At 37.7% G+C, this 12455-nt stretch overlaps 1 long non-coding RNA gene across 4 annotated transcripts in view; it reads left to right on the top strand.

The window, feature by feature from the left end:
• The first annotated feature begins 2288 nt into the window (after nt 1-2288).
• The window catches only part of LOC138675248 (uncharacterized), a 110484-nt gene continuing 100317 nt past the window's right edge, over nt 2289-12455 (top strand). Inside the window, exons 1-3 of one of the 4 annotated variants that reach the window (XR_011320650.1) lie at nt 2289-2373; nt 3305-3401; nt 3488-3582. This is a non-coding gene — a long non-coding RNA (uncharacterized lncRNA). Of the gene's footprint in view, nt 2374-2802; nt 3402-3487; nt 3583-12455 lie in introns of those variants that run through there. The other 3 variants (XR_011320649.1, XR_011320651.1, XR_011320648.1) reach the window with 3 other exon arrangements.

The raw sequence follows: 12455 nt of genomic DNA, 5'->3' as shown, positions 1-12455 counted from the left end.
TTTTACCCAAGTGTGAGGAGTGGCCTAATAGATAGAACCTTTTGCTCCCCCTGGTGGCCGGCATGTGAAGTGTGTGTGTGGCTGTGATACCTGGCAGGGTGAACTCCTTTGGTGCCATCAGACGTAACATCGCTCCCCCTGGTGGAAGAACGACATTACTGCAACGACCAGGACTCTGGGGCGCTGCATGTGCATTTGTATATGTGTATGCCTGTGTGTGCATTTGTATATGTATATGTATGTGTGTGCATATTCTATATGTGTATGTATGTGTGTGCATTTGTATATGTGTATGTATGTGTGTGTGCATTTGTATATGTTTGTGTGCATTTGTATATATGTGTGTATGTCTGTGTGTATTTGTATATGTGTATGTATGTGTGTGTGCATTTGTATATGCGTATGTATGTGTGTGCATTTGTATATGTGTATATACTGTATGTGTGTGCATTTGTATATGTGTATGTATGTGTGTGTGCATGTGTATATGTGTATGTATGTGTGTGTGTGCATTTGTATATGTGTATGTATGTGTGTGTGCATTTGTATATGTTTGTGTGCATTTGTATATGTGTGTGTATGTCAGTGTGTATTTGTATATGTGTATGTATGCATGTGTATGTATGCGTGTGTGCATTTGTATATGTGTATGTATGCAGTTTTGGACTGGGGTGCCAAGGGCCCACCAGTAACATACAAATATTACTTGACGCTGGTTCACAAATCTACCTATATCTCTATATAATAATGAACTGGGCAGTTTGGTTAACCCATTATCTACCAATGTCCTTTTTTGGGGGGACGCCTAATCTTTAGCTTCTAGCAACTAAGATTTTATAATTTTTATAATTAGGTCCAATTTTTTGTGTTGTGTTTGCAAATGGAATGTTTACAAAATAGGAAATCATGTCATTGTCATTTTTAATTGAATATCGGGATGCCCTTTTCTGAAAAATCCGTACTTGAAAAAAATTTGCAAATTATGTTTCTGATTCATTAGGACACAAATCATTAACAATCTGTCATTAAAAAAAAAAAAAAATGAAAATTGCTAATTTGGCAAGTAATGGGTTAATGAATGATGGGATTTTGCTTTACAGAGAGAATCAAGTAATGTTAGGACAATACTGCCCATACAGTAAGGTTAGGGGCCTATATCTCCACCGGGGCCCACCAGGGGATTCCCCTGTGGGCCAGTCCGAGCCTCTGTGTGTGTGTGTGTGCATTTGTATACTGTATGTATGTGTGTGTGCATTTCTTTATGTGTATGTATGTGTGTGTGCATATGTGTATGTGTGTGTGTGCATATGTGTATTTATGTGTGTGTGTATATGTGTATGTATGTGTGTGTGCATTTCTTTATATGTATGTATGTGTGTGTGCATATGTATATGTGTGTGTGCATATGTGTGTGTGTATGTATGTGTGTGTGCATATGTATATGTGTATGTATGTGTGTGTGTATATGTGTATGTATGTGTGTGCATATGTATGTGGGTGTGCATATGTATATGTGTATATATGTGTGTGCACATGTATATGTGTATGTATGTGTGTTTGTATATGTGTATGTATGTGTGTGCATATGTATATGTGTATGTATGAGTGTGTGCTTTTGTATATGTTCATGTATGTGTGTGTGCATATGTATATGTATGTGTGTGTTTGTATATGTGTATGTATGTGTGTGTGCATATGTATATGTGTGTGTGCATATGTATATGTGTATGTATGTGTGTGTGTATATGTGTATGTATGTGTGTGCATATGTATGTGGGTGTGCATATGTATATGTGTATATATGTGTGTGCATATGTATATGTGTATGTATGTGTGTGTTTGTATATGTGTATGTATGTGTGTGCATATGTATATGTGTATGTATGAGTGTGTGCTTTTGTATATGTTCATGTATGTGTGTGTGCATATGTATATGTATGTGTGTGTGCATTTGTATATGTGTATATGCATATGTATATGTGTATGTAGGCGCATATATATATTTACATACATATATATACACACACACACACGCACACACACCTGATCCCAGCTCGGCGGCGGTGTGCTCATGCTTTGTGTCTGCGTGCTTGTACAGTAGTGCGGGCAGTGCTGGCTGTTGTCTGGGTTCATGCGGTATGTGTGTGTGTGTGTGAGGGTGCGTGTGTTCACAAGGAGCTTGCTCACGCAGGGCCGTGCCTCTGTTTCATCATCAGCACTAACCCATCTCTTTCGCTAGCTCACGTACCCCTCCTCTTTCTAAGGCAGACTGCTCTAGTCACTTGCAAGGGGGAGATGGAAGTCTGCAAATAGCTACTGCTGCCGGTTGCATTCCTGCTGCAAGGGCCTCCCCTTCAGATGGCTTGTGCCAGGGTACAACTTTTTTTCTGTTGCAACGAATAGGATAATTTTTTTCACCGTTCCTTTTATTTTAACCCCCCGCTTCATTTACCTTTCTAATTTTTCCTTCTTCTCTTATTTGCAGCTTTACTTTTTCTTTACGCTTTTGTTATTTTTTTTATCGATCTTTTTTTTTTTTTTGAACAATACGTCGATCCGTGCCAATTTGTTTCCCTCCCGCCCACGTCCTTTATTTTTCGGGTTTTTTTTTTTTATCGCAAATCGTGACGCACTTACCCGTCCAGCAAACAAAACGCCCTTTTTCCGTCTCCCTACTTCCCCCCCCCCAAGAAATCAACCGCGGTCCAACGCCACCTAACGAAAAGGATGGATAGTTCTGGTTTCCTCTTCGAATTCGACAGTGGCTACAGAGGGAATATTGCTTTTTCGGGGTTTTTTTTTTTTTTTTTTTTCGGGTGGAGTGGTGTTGGTTGGTTGGACGGCATTTGCGTGTGCATAGTAATGCGCTGCTTGGGACAGGTGCCAGTTTTGAGACAAAAGAGGAACAAAAAATAGGCAGCAAGGATGGATGAAAAATGGCAGTAAACAACAACAGCAACGGCAAAATTTGGCACGGCATGGACGACTCCGACGTTTGCCAAGGTGCCCGTATAGATAGTTTCGATATATATAGGTATAAGAGGGATTTTTTTTTTACGCAGTTAAAGGCGTGAGTTAGCGTTAAAGTGGGCGGGGGGTCTTCTTTTTTTTTTTTTTGCCTGCTGAATAATTCATAATTAAGTAGTGGAGTCGGTCGGACCATTAGCATGCACCAGATATGCTGTTTGTCTGTTTGCTAACATTCTTCATTCAGGACTTGTTAACTGCCAGACGAGCTTAACACGCTTCTCTCTGTCCCTTTCTCCCTCCCCGATTCTCTGTCTTTCTTCGCCCTTCATGCCAGCCCCTCTCAGCCTTCTGTCGTTGCTGGGCGCTGGTAGCCAAGGGGTAGTGGTGGCAGGAGGAACGCACGCTGCCGAGAATCTGAGGCTAGTTGCTAGGTAAGGACCGCCTTCCAGCTCTTACAGGCCTGCAAGCACTTGCAGAAACTGATCTCTGAGTCTGCTCTTGTCTCTGCTTTCCATAGGAGCAAGGCTGCTGCAAGGTGAACGCATTTCGGGCATCTGCCCCCTATATTTTTTTACGCTCTACGACCTTCGAGAGAATCCACCGTCAGCTTGGGTAAGAACCTTTCTTTCTTACGCCTTTCGAATGTCGTGTTGAAAAATTTACTAATTTTTCTTCTTCTTTTTTTGGGGCAACTTTTAACCTCAAAGTAAAAGCTGCATCTGGGAAGGAAGGTCTCTCCTTCCCGGGTGAGGAAAAGAAGAGCAGCTTATTTTCTTTTTAACCCCTTTTTTTTTTTTAAATTCTAGCGTTCTCGTTAATTAGGATTTTTCTTCGCCTTTTGGAGAATTTTGCCCTATTACATCCTTCTCGTCTGTCTCGTATCCCAGACTGACACTTTCATTTTCACGGGAAGGGGGGGGGGGGGGTTAGAAAAAAAATGGTCATGGACGAATTGGAAGGAAGCGTAGATTGATTTTTTTGTTGTGTAAGGTTGACTATTATTCTTAGGAGATTGCTGTGATTTTTATTTTATTTTTTTTCGTCTTTTGTAGTTTGGACATTTGTAGGATTTCGGTTGGGGAAATCTCATTGAATGAATGAGTTGTGGAGCTGTGTTGTGTGGTGCAGGGTCCTCAGCAGCTCTTTACCATACTCCCTTTTGGATCAATTAGTTGTGTTTGGTTTTTTTAATTGATTTTTTTTATTGTTTTATATCGTAACTACCTATTGTTAGTTCTTATGCTGTTTCGGCCTAGTGACTTTCGGCTTAAGTCTTGCATTTTTTTTCTATTGAGATATGTGAACGTACGTAGATGTTAGTTATATGCGTATATATGCTTTTATATATATATATATATATGTGTGTATGTATATATCTATGTATGTATGTATATATATATATATATGTGTGTGTGTAAAGATATGTGTAGGTATATATATATACATATATATATGTCCGTATGTATATTTGTATCGACCTATGTTGAATATCCTTAGTGACACTTTTTTCCTATATTTTATTTTTTTATTTCATCAGTAATTGACATATATATATATATATATATATATATATATATATATATATATATATATATATGTATGTATGTATGTTACACTTACTACTTGTGCGCTGTAATAGTTTATTTTAAAAAAAAGTTGTGAGTTCATCTTTTTTTTAAATTTTTGGGGTTAAAGCAAATACGGATTAAGAAAGATTAACTTACGTTTTTTTTTCTACGCCAGTTCATCCCGCTGCGTACTTGCCGTTAAAGGGTTAATCAAGTATTTGTGTGAGTTTATATATATATATATATATATATATATATATATATGTGCGTATATATGTAAATATCTCTTGTGTGTATGTATATGTGTGTATATATATATATATATCTGTATATAAATGTGTGGTATATATATATATGTATATAAATGTGGGTACATATATATGCACCCACATAAATCTATATATACACGCACATATAAATATATGTAAAAAAAATATGTATTTGTCTATCTGTATTTTTCATAATCACATGATAAATATGTAAGTCACGAATTATCTGGCAATACGAATTCTTTTCTTTCGTCTGTATTAGTATTTCCATAAAATAAAATGGCCGTAGATTATTTTGGCGCCAAAGATACCATGGCGCATATCGATGGCCACATACTATGCTCTATACATATATATATATATATCCTGGCCTGCCAGTGATGTACTATGTATATATAGATGTATATATTCTGTAATATATGAGATATAAGGCAGCACACAGCACAGGGACAGACGATGCTATTCACTGTAATATTCCCCTTCCCTCACACTAACCCTACAGCCTTCTCTATGGCCGTATCCAGCCTCTCGTGAAAGGCTTAGCTATAGGTGATATACGGGATATCTATATACCGGACCCGCAAAATGAATGAAGCTGAACGTATTTTATGAGGTAAAATATTAGCAAAATCCGACTCTGACATTGAGATACATGAGGAGAAATGTCCGGGAACGATCTGGGCCTTGTGGGCTGCAGCACGATGAGCAGGGCTGACAGGATACTCAGGCTGCAGCCACCAGAGGTGCGGACATCTGCCTGCTTTTTCTTATCGATTTTATCCTGTCATTTTTTTTGGGGGGGGGGTTTATGTTTTTTTACTCCTCCATTGCTGCTCTTTTTTTGCTCTGTTGTATGATCCCCTCTCCTCATTTATTATACACGAGCGAGGCTGCAATCGTCATTGGGCGAATTATCCCACAAGCAGAATTCAGACAGTTATTAGTAATGACGTACATTTCAATTCATGTGCGGACATGGAATAAATATATATATATGTATATACGGTATATATATTTATATTTTATTTTTAAAAATGACGGATTAATTTTATTAAGTTCATATATATATATTTATTCATTCTTTTTTTTTTTTCTAATTACATTTTTAAAAAGTGATGTAGGCCTTGAGACCCTACTTTTCAAAATGTGTACATTAGTTTTAGAATATGTTTTCGCTAAAATATATATATAGTGTCGCCAAGGATATCAGACACAAGTCACTACACTTTATGTGGCCTGACTAGTGATTATATATATATATACATATATATATATATATATATATATATATATATATATATATATATATATATATGCACAAATAACTATATAGCGCCACAAGACAGGCCACATAAAATATGCATATGTATATATATATATATATATATATATATATATATTCATTGAATCTATAGATGTATTCATACAGTGTGTGTATATATATATATATATATATATATATATATATATATACACATATGAAGTTACTAGGCCACAAGCCACTTGCAATAGATTGTTCTATGTCCAATATCCTTGGCTTTTTTTCTATTTTTTTTTCTATTTTATTTTTATTATTGATTTATACATTGTATTATAATCGCACCTTTTCTCTAAAAATTATATTCCCCAATGCTGATTTTTAGCCTCCAAGAAGGTTAAAGAAATATATACCGTATATATACATTTTTAAACTATATATACACATATATACATATATAAATATATTGATAAATACACACACACATATGTATATATATATATATACCGTATATATATACATGTAAATGTCCGTCAACTTGTAAAAACGATAAAGAATGGTTTTCAGAGGAATAAAATGTTTGCGCACGTGCAAACGACCGCTCGTTTTGCCTGGCGGCCATTTTTGCTTTTGTAAAAGATGTGTCACTTACTGATTACTGCCATATCATATAATAAAATCGATTAAGTCCCTCCTGACTGTGAGCGGTAAGGGTTAATTAGTCCCTTAAAAACATCTAGAAGCGTAAAAGGCGTATCTATTGGGTGACACTGGAGAAAATACACATCTATGGGCCTCCTTGTGCTGTCGATGTGGGGTTGCTGAGTACAAACAACTAATTAGCAGGTTTTTTTTACAGATATCTAGGCCTTTTTTTTATCTTCGGTGGGGGTGAGTAAAATATTTAGATGGTTCTACTGATACTTTAGGTACAAGACGCAGTGGGCGGTGTACTCTACGGGCACCTCCACGCCGGAGCCCTACGGATTGTTATAGGTTTGTGAGGTGCTCCCCGCATTTCTTAGAAATCTGGAGACAGAATATACTAGATACATACGGTATATGGTTAGCTGATAAATAATAGATAGATAATACTTAGATACATCATAGATAGATAGATAGATAGATAATAGATAGATAATAGATAGATGATAGATAGATGATAGATAGATAGATAGATAGATAGATAGATAGATAGATAGATAGATAGATAGATAATAGATAGATAATAGATAGATAATAGATAGATAATAGATATAGATAGATAGATAATAGATAGATAATAGATAGATGATAGATAATAGATAGATAATAGATAGATGATAGATAATAGATAGATGATAGATAATAGATAGATAATAGATAGATAGATAATAGATAGATGATAGATAATAGATAGATGATAGATAATAGATAGATAATTGTAGATTGTGAGCCTTCGCGGGCAGGGTCCCATCTCCTCCTGTACCAGTTGTGACTTGTATTGTTCAAGATTATTGTACCTGTTTTTATTATGTATACCCCTCCTCACATGTAAAGCGCCATGGAATAAATGGCGCTATAATAATAAATAATAATAATAATAGATTTTTTCGATGTTCTGACAGACATTTTTAGTTTGCTTTTATAACTTATGACGGGGTTAACATTTAATGACCAGGTGAGCGTCAGATCAGAATACATTTCGTCTTTCTTTCTTTCTTTCTTTCTTTCTTTTTTTCTTTCTTTCTTTCTTTCTTTCTTTCTTTCTTTCTTTCTTTCTTTCTTCTTTTTCACTTTATTTCTTTTTCTCTTTCTTTCCTCCTTTATTTCTTCCTTGTTTCTCTTTCTTTCCAAGCTTTCCTTTTTTTTTCCTTCAATTCTATCTTTCCTTCCTTTCTAGTTCTTTCTTTTTTCCTTCCTTCTATCTAGCTTTCATTCTCTCTTTATTTCTCTTTCATTCTCTCTTTTTTCCCCCCTTTCTTTCTTTCTTTCTTTCTTTCTTTCTTTCTTTCTTTCCTTCCTTCTTTCTTATCAATGGACATTTATTCAAATTATTTTCCCGAGTACGGAAAGCAAACGACGCGAGGTTTCAGACAGGGTCGGCCCGATCGATCTGAAGTCAGTTATTAGTTAGATGTGGTCACATAGGTCCCGGGATCGCGTTTATAATGTTATATTGCCGTAATTCTCCTTCACATTTCCTATTGGTCCGTTGCGCGTTTGTTACTGATCAATTTGACCTTGTATGACCTTGTGGGATCGCCCCTGTAAACATTTTTTTTTTTTTTTTAAATATGTTTTATCTTTTTATTTTTTTAAGCATTAAGTGATGCCTTGTACGTGACGCCAGCAGTTTTTCGCCTCTTTTTCGTAAAGTCCGACTTTCTTAGATCATTTTGCTGTGAGTCGGATGCCAATTAACCCCTTGACTAAGGAAGGATCTGAGATGGGCACGGCCTTTCTTTAAGCCTACGTGGCACATACAGGCCCGGCGAGGGTTAATTAATGACTGCGGTGTTCTGTACCTGTAAACAAGCCGGGTTGGAATCGGCCGCGCTTGGCATTTTGCAGGGTGCGTTTTAACTGTGTCTTGTGCTTTTCTCAGTCCAGGTTGTGCCACCCGGCAAGACGGTGGCATATTAAGGGTGAGAGGAAGGGCAGCACAGGCGGGGAAGGCTGCAAGGTGGAGGTCAGCTTTGTAGCATGTGTGGTGTAATGGCGCCATTATGCAGTATGCCCACTGCAGCGACTGCCTCTCTGCATGATGCCAGTGGGTATTGCTACAGACGCTCGCCGCCCGCCGCACAAGATCTCATTTGTTCGCCTCGTCCCTGCACATTTTAACGTGCTAATGTTTTATTCAAAGCACCATTATCATTAATCGTATTAAAAGATGGTATTTACAGCGGGCACGGAAGACGTGGCAGCGCCAGCTTCTATTTCTGCAATCAATAGAACAGAGAATGATTTGTATCAGGACAAATTACTAAAATATATATAGAACTTAATTAACATGCGATCGCCAATCTGGAATCTAGGGTAAAAACAATGAGATTGGAATTTTGGAAATTTTTCAATTTTATTTATGGTATGTCATAGCATGACAACCTGGTGACTCTATGGCCTAAACGGTGCCCACGTCTTTATAAAAATATTTAGCCTATTCATACATGTAATGCGGGATCTAGGGTAAAATAAATCAGATCAAATTTTTGGGAAAAATTTTTCAATTTTTCTTTTATGTCATAGTGTGACAACCTGGTGACTCTATGGCCTAAACGGTGCCCACGTCTTCATCCATGGTGAATTATGGCCTAAACACGTGCCCACACCTTCATACAGGACGAATTATTAAAATATATAACCTATTCATACATGTAATGCGGGACTTAGGGTAAAATCAATCAGATCAAATTTTTGGAAAATTTTCCATTTTTCTTTTATGTCATAGTGTGACAACCTGGTGATTCTATGGCCTAAACGGTGCCCACGTCTTCATCCAGGGTGAATTATGGCCTAAACAAGTGCCCACATCTTCATACAGGACGAATTATAAAAATATATAACCTATTCATACATGTAATGCGGGACTTAGGGTAAAATCAATCAGATCAAATTTTTGGGAAAATTTTCCCATTTTTCTTTTACGTCATAGTGTCACAACCTGATGACTCTATGGCCTAAACGGTGCTCACATCTTCACACAGGGAGAATTATTAAAATATATAACTTTTTCATACGTGAAATGCAGGATGTAGGGTTAAATCGATTAGATCAAATTTTTGTAAAATTTTCTATTTTTCTTTTATGTCATGGTGTCACAACCTGGTGACTGTATGGCCTAAATGGTGCCCATGTCTTCATGCATGGTGAATTATTAAAATATATACGGTATATTTTTTTTCCCTATTTTCCTTCTGAAAATTTGGGATGCCTCTTATGGTCCGGTGCGTCTTATAGTCCAAAAAAATACGGTAACTTATTCATACAATAAATGTGGGATCTAGGGTAAAATCAATTAGAATAAATTTGAGGAAAATGTTCCATTTTTCCTTAATATCATTGTGTCACAACCTGGTGACTCGATGGCCTAAACGGTTCCCACTTCTTCATACACGGTGAATTATGGCCTAAACGGTGCCCATGTCTTCATACACGGTGAATTACTAAAATATATAACTTATTCATACATGAAGTGCATAATCTAGGGTAAAATCGATCAGACCAAATTTTGAGAAAATGTTAAATTTTTTTTTTATGTCATAGTGTCACAACCTGGTGACTATATGGCCTAAATGGTTCATACAGGGTAAATCACTAAAATACATAAAATGATACTTGAAGTCATGTAGAATTAGGAATAAAATAAATCAGAACAAATTAAAAAAAAAAAATTTGAAATCCTTTTTATTTTATTTTATTTTACTATGCACTAAGTGATAATGGCACAAACTAGAGCCGATATGACCTAAACAGTGCCGAGTGCCCCAGGCCTTTTATTCAGGTGAATTACTAAAATACATAACCTAATAAATGTTTTGTGGGACTTGGGGTAAAATAAATTAGATCAAATTTTGTTTATAAACTTTTTTGAATTTTTTTTTGTATTTTTTTTTTCCGTACTGGCACAGAAAGGGCTGATATGGCCTAGAAGGTGCCTACTGCCCCTATTCCTTCATTACTAAAAATCCATAACTTAATACATGTAAATGTGAGATTAGGATCAAATTTTTGGAAACTTTTTTTTTTGTACTATGTTGTAGTGGCACAACTTAGTGCCGACACGGCTCAAACGGTGCATCTTCATACAAGTAAATCACTAACTCATAATTCAATGCATATGGAAGTCAATAAGAGATCTGAAGTAAAATCAATAAAGTTGCATGTAAAAAAAAAAAAGCTTTTTCATTTTTCAATTCATTTTTTATTTTTAGTATGTTGCATCGGCAAACATGATACTGATGTGGCCTAAACGAGCCCAATGCCCATGTCTTCATTCAGGGTGAAATTCTAAATTATATTACTAATACATGTGTTATTCGATGCAAAATTAAAGGAGAAATCAATTAGATTATTTTTTTTTTAAATTTAGGGATAGTGCTGGGGTTAGAGCTAGGGTTAGGGAGAGTACTGGGGTTAGAGATAGTGCTAGGGTTAGAGCTAGAGTTAGGGATAGTGCTGGATAGGGATAGTGCTGGAGTTAGAGCTAGGGAGAGTGCTGGGGTTAGAGCTAGGGAGAGTACTGGGGTTAGAGATAGTGCTATGGTTAGAGATAGTGCTAGGGTTAGAGCTAGAGTTAGGGATAGTGCTGGAGTTAGAGCTAGGGAGAGTGCTGGGGTTAGAGCTAGGGAGAGTACTGGGGTTAGAGATAGTGCTATGGTTAGAGCTAGAGTTAGGGATAGTGCCGGGGTTAGAGCTAGGGAGAGTACTGGGGTTAGAGATAGTGCTACGGTTAGAGCTAGGGTTAGGGATAGTGCTGGGGTTAGAGCTAGGGAGAATGCTGGGGTTAGAGCTAGGGAGAGTACTGGGTTAGAGATAGTGCTAGGGTTAGAGCTAGGGTTAGGGAGAGTGCTGGGGTTAGAGATAGTGCTAGGGGTAGAGCTAGGGTTAGTGCTGGTGTTAGAGCTAGGGAGAGTGCTGGGGTTAGTGCTAGGGAGAGTACTGGGGTTAGAGATAGTGCTAGGGTTAGAGCTAGGGCTAGCGAGAGTGCTGGGGTTAGAGCTAGCGAGAGTGCTGGGGTTAGAGCTAGGGAGAGTACTGGGGTTAGAGCTAGGGAGAGTACTGGGGTTAGAGATAGTGCTAGGGTTAGAGCTAGGGTTAGGGAGAGTACTGGGGTTAGAGATAGTGCTAGGGTTAGAGCTAGAGTTAGGGAGAGTGCTGGGGTTAGAGCTAGGGAGAGTACTGGGGTTAGAGATAGTACTAGGGTTAGAGCTAGGGTTAGGGAGAATGCTGGGGTTAGAGCTAGGGAGAGTGCTGGGTTAGAGCTAGGGAGATTACTTGGTTAGAGATAGTGCTAGGGTTAGAGCTAGGGTTAGGGAGAATGCTGGGGTTAGAGATAGTGCTAGGGTTAGAGCTAAAGTTAGTGCTGGGGTTAGAGCTAGGGAGAGTGCTGGGGTTAGAGCTAGGGAGAGTACTGCGTTTAGAGCTAAGGTTAAGGATAGTGCTCTGTTTAGAGCTAGGATTAGGGAGTGTGCTGGGGTTAAAGCTAGTGATAGTGCTGGGGTTAGAGCTAGGGATAGTGCTGGGGTTAGAGCTAGGGATAGTGCTGGGGTTAGGGAGAGTACTGGGTTAGAGATAGTGCTAGGGTTAGAGCTAAAGTTAGGGATAGTGCTGGAGTTAGAGCTAGAGTTAGTGATAGTGCTGGGGTTAGAGCTAGGGAGAGTGTTGGGGTTAGAGCTAGGGAGAGTG

This window comes from Ranitomeya imitator, chromosome 4, assembly GCF_032444005.1.
Source record: "Ranitomeya imitator isolate aRanImi1 chromosome 4, aRanImi1.pri, whole genome shotgun sequence".
NCBI classification, from domain to species: domain Eukaryota; kingdom Metazoa; phylum Chordata; class Amphibia; order Anura; family Dendrobatidae; genus Ranitomeya; species Ranitomeya imitator.
This window is presented reverse-complemented; position numbering and strand designations above follow the sequence as displayed.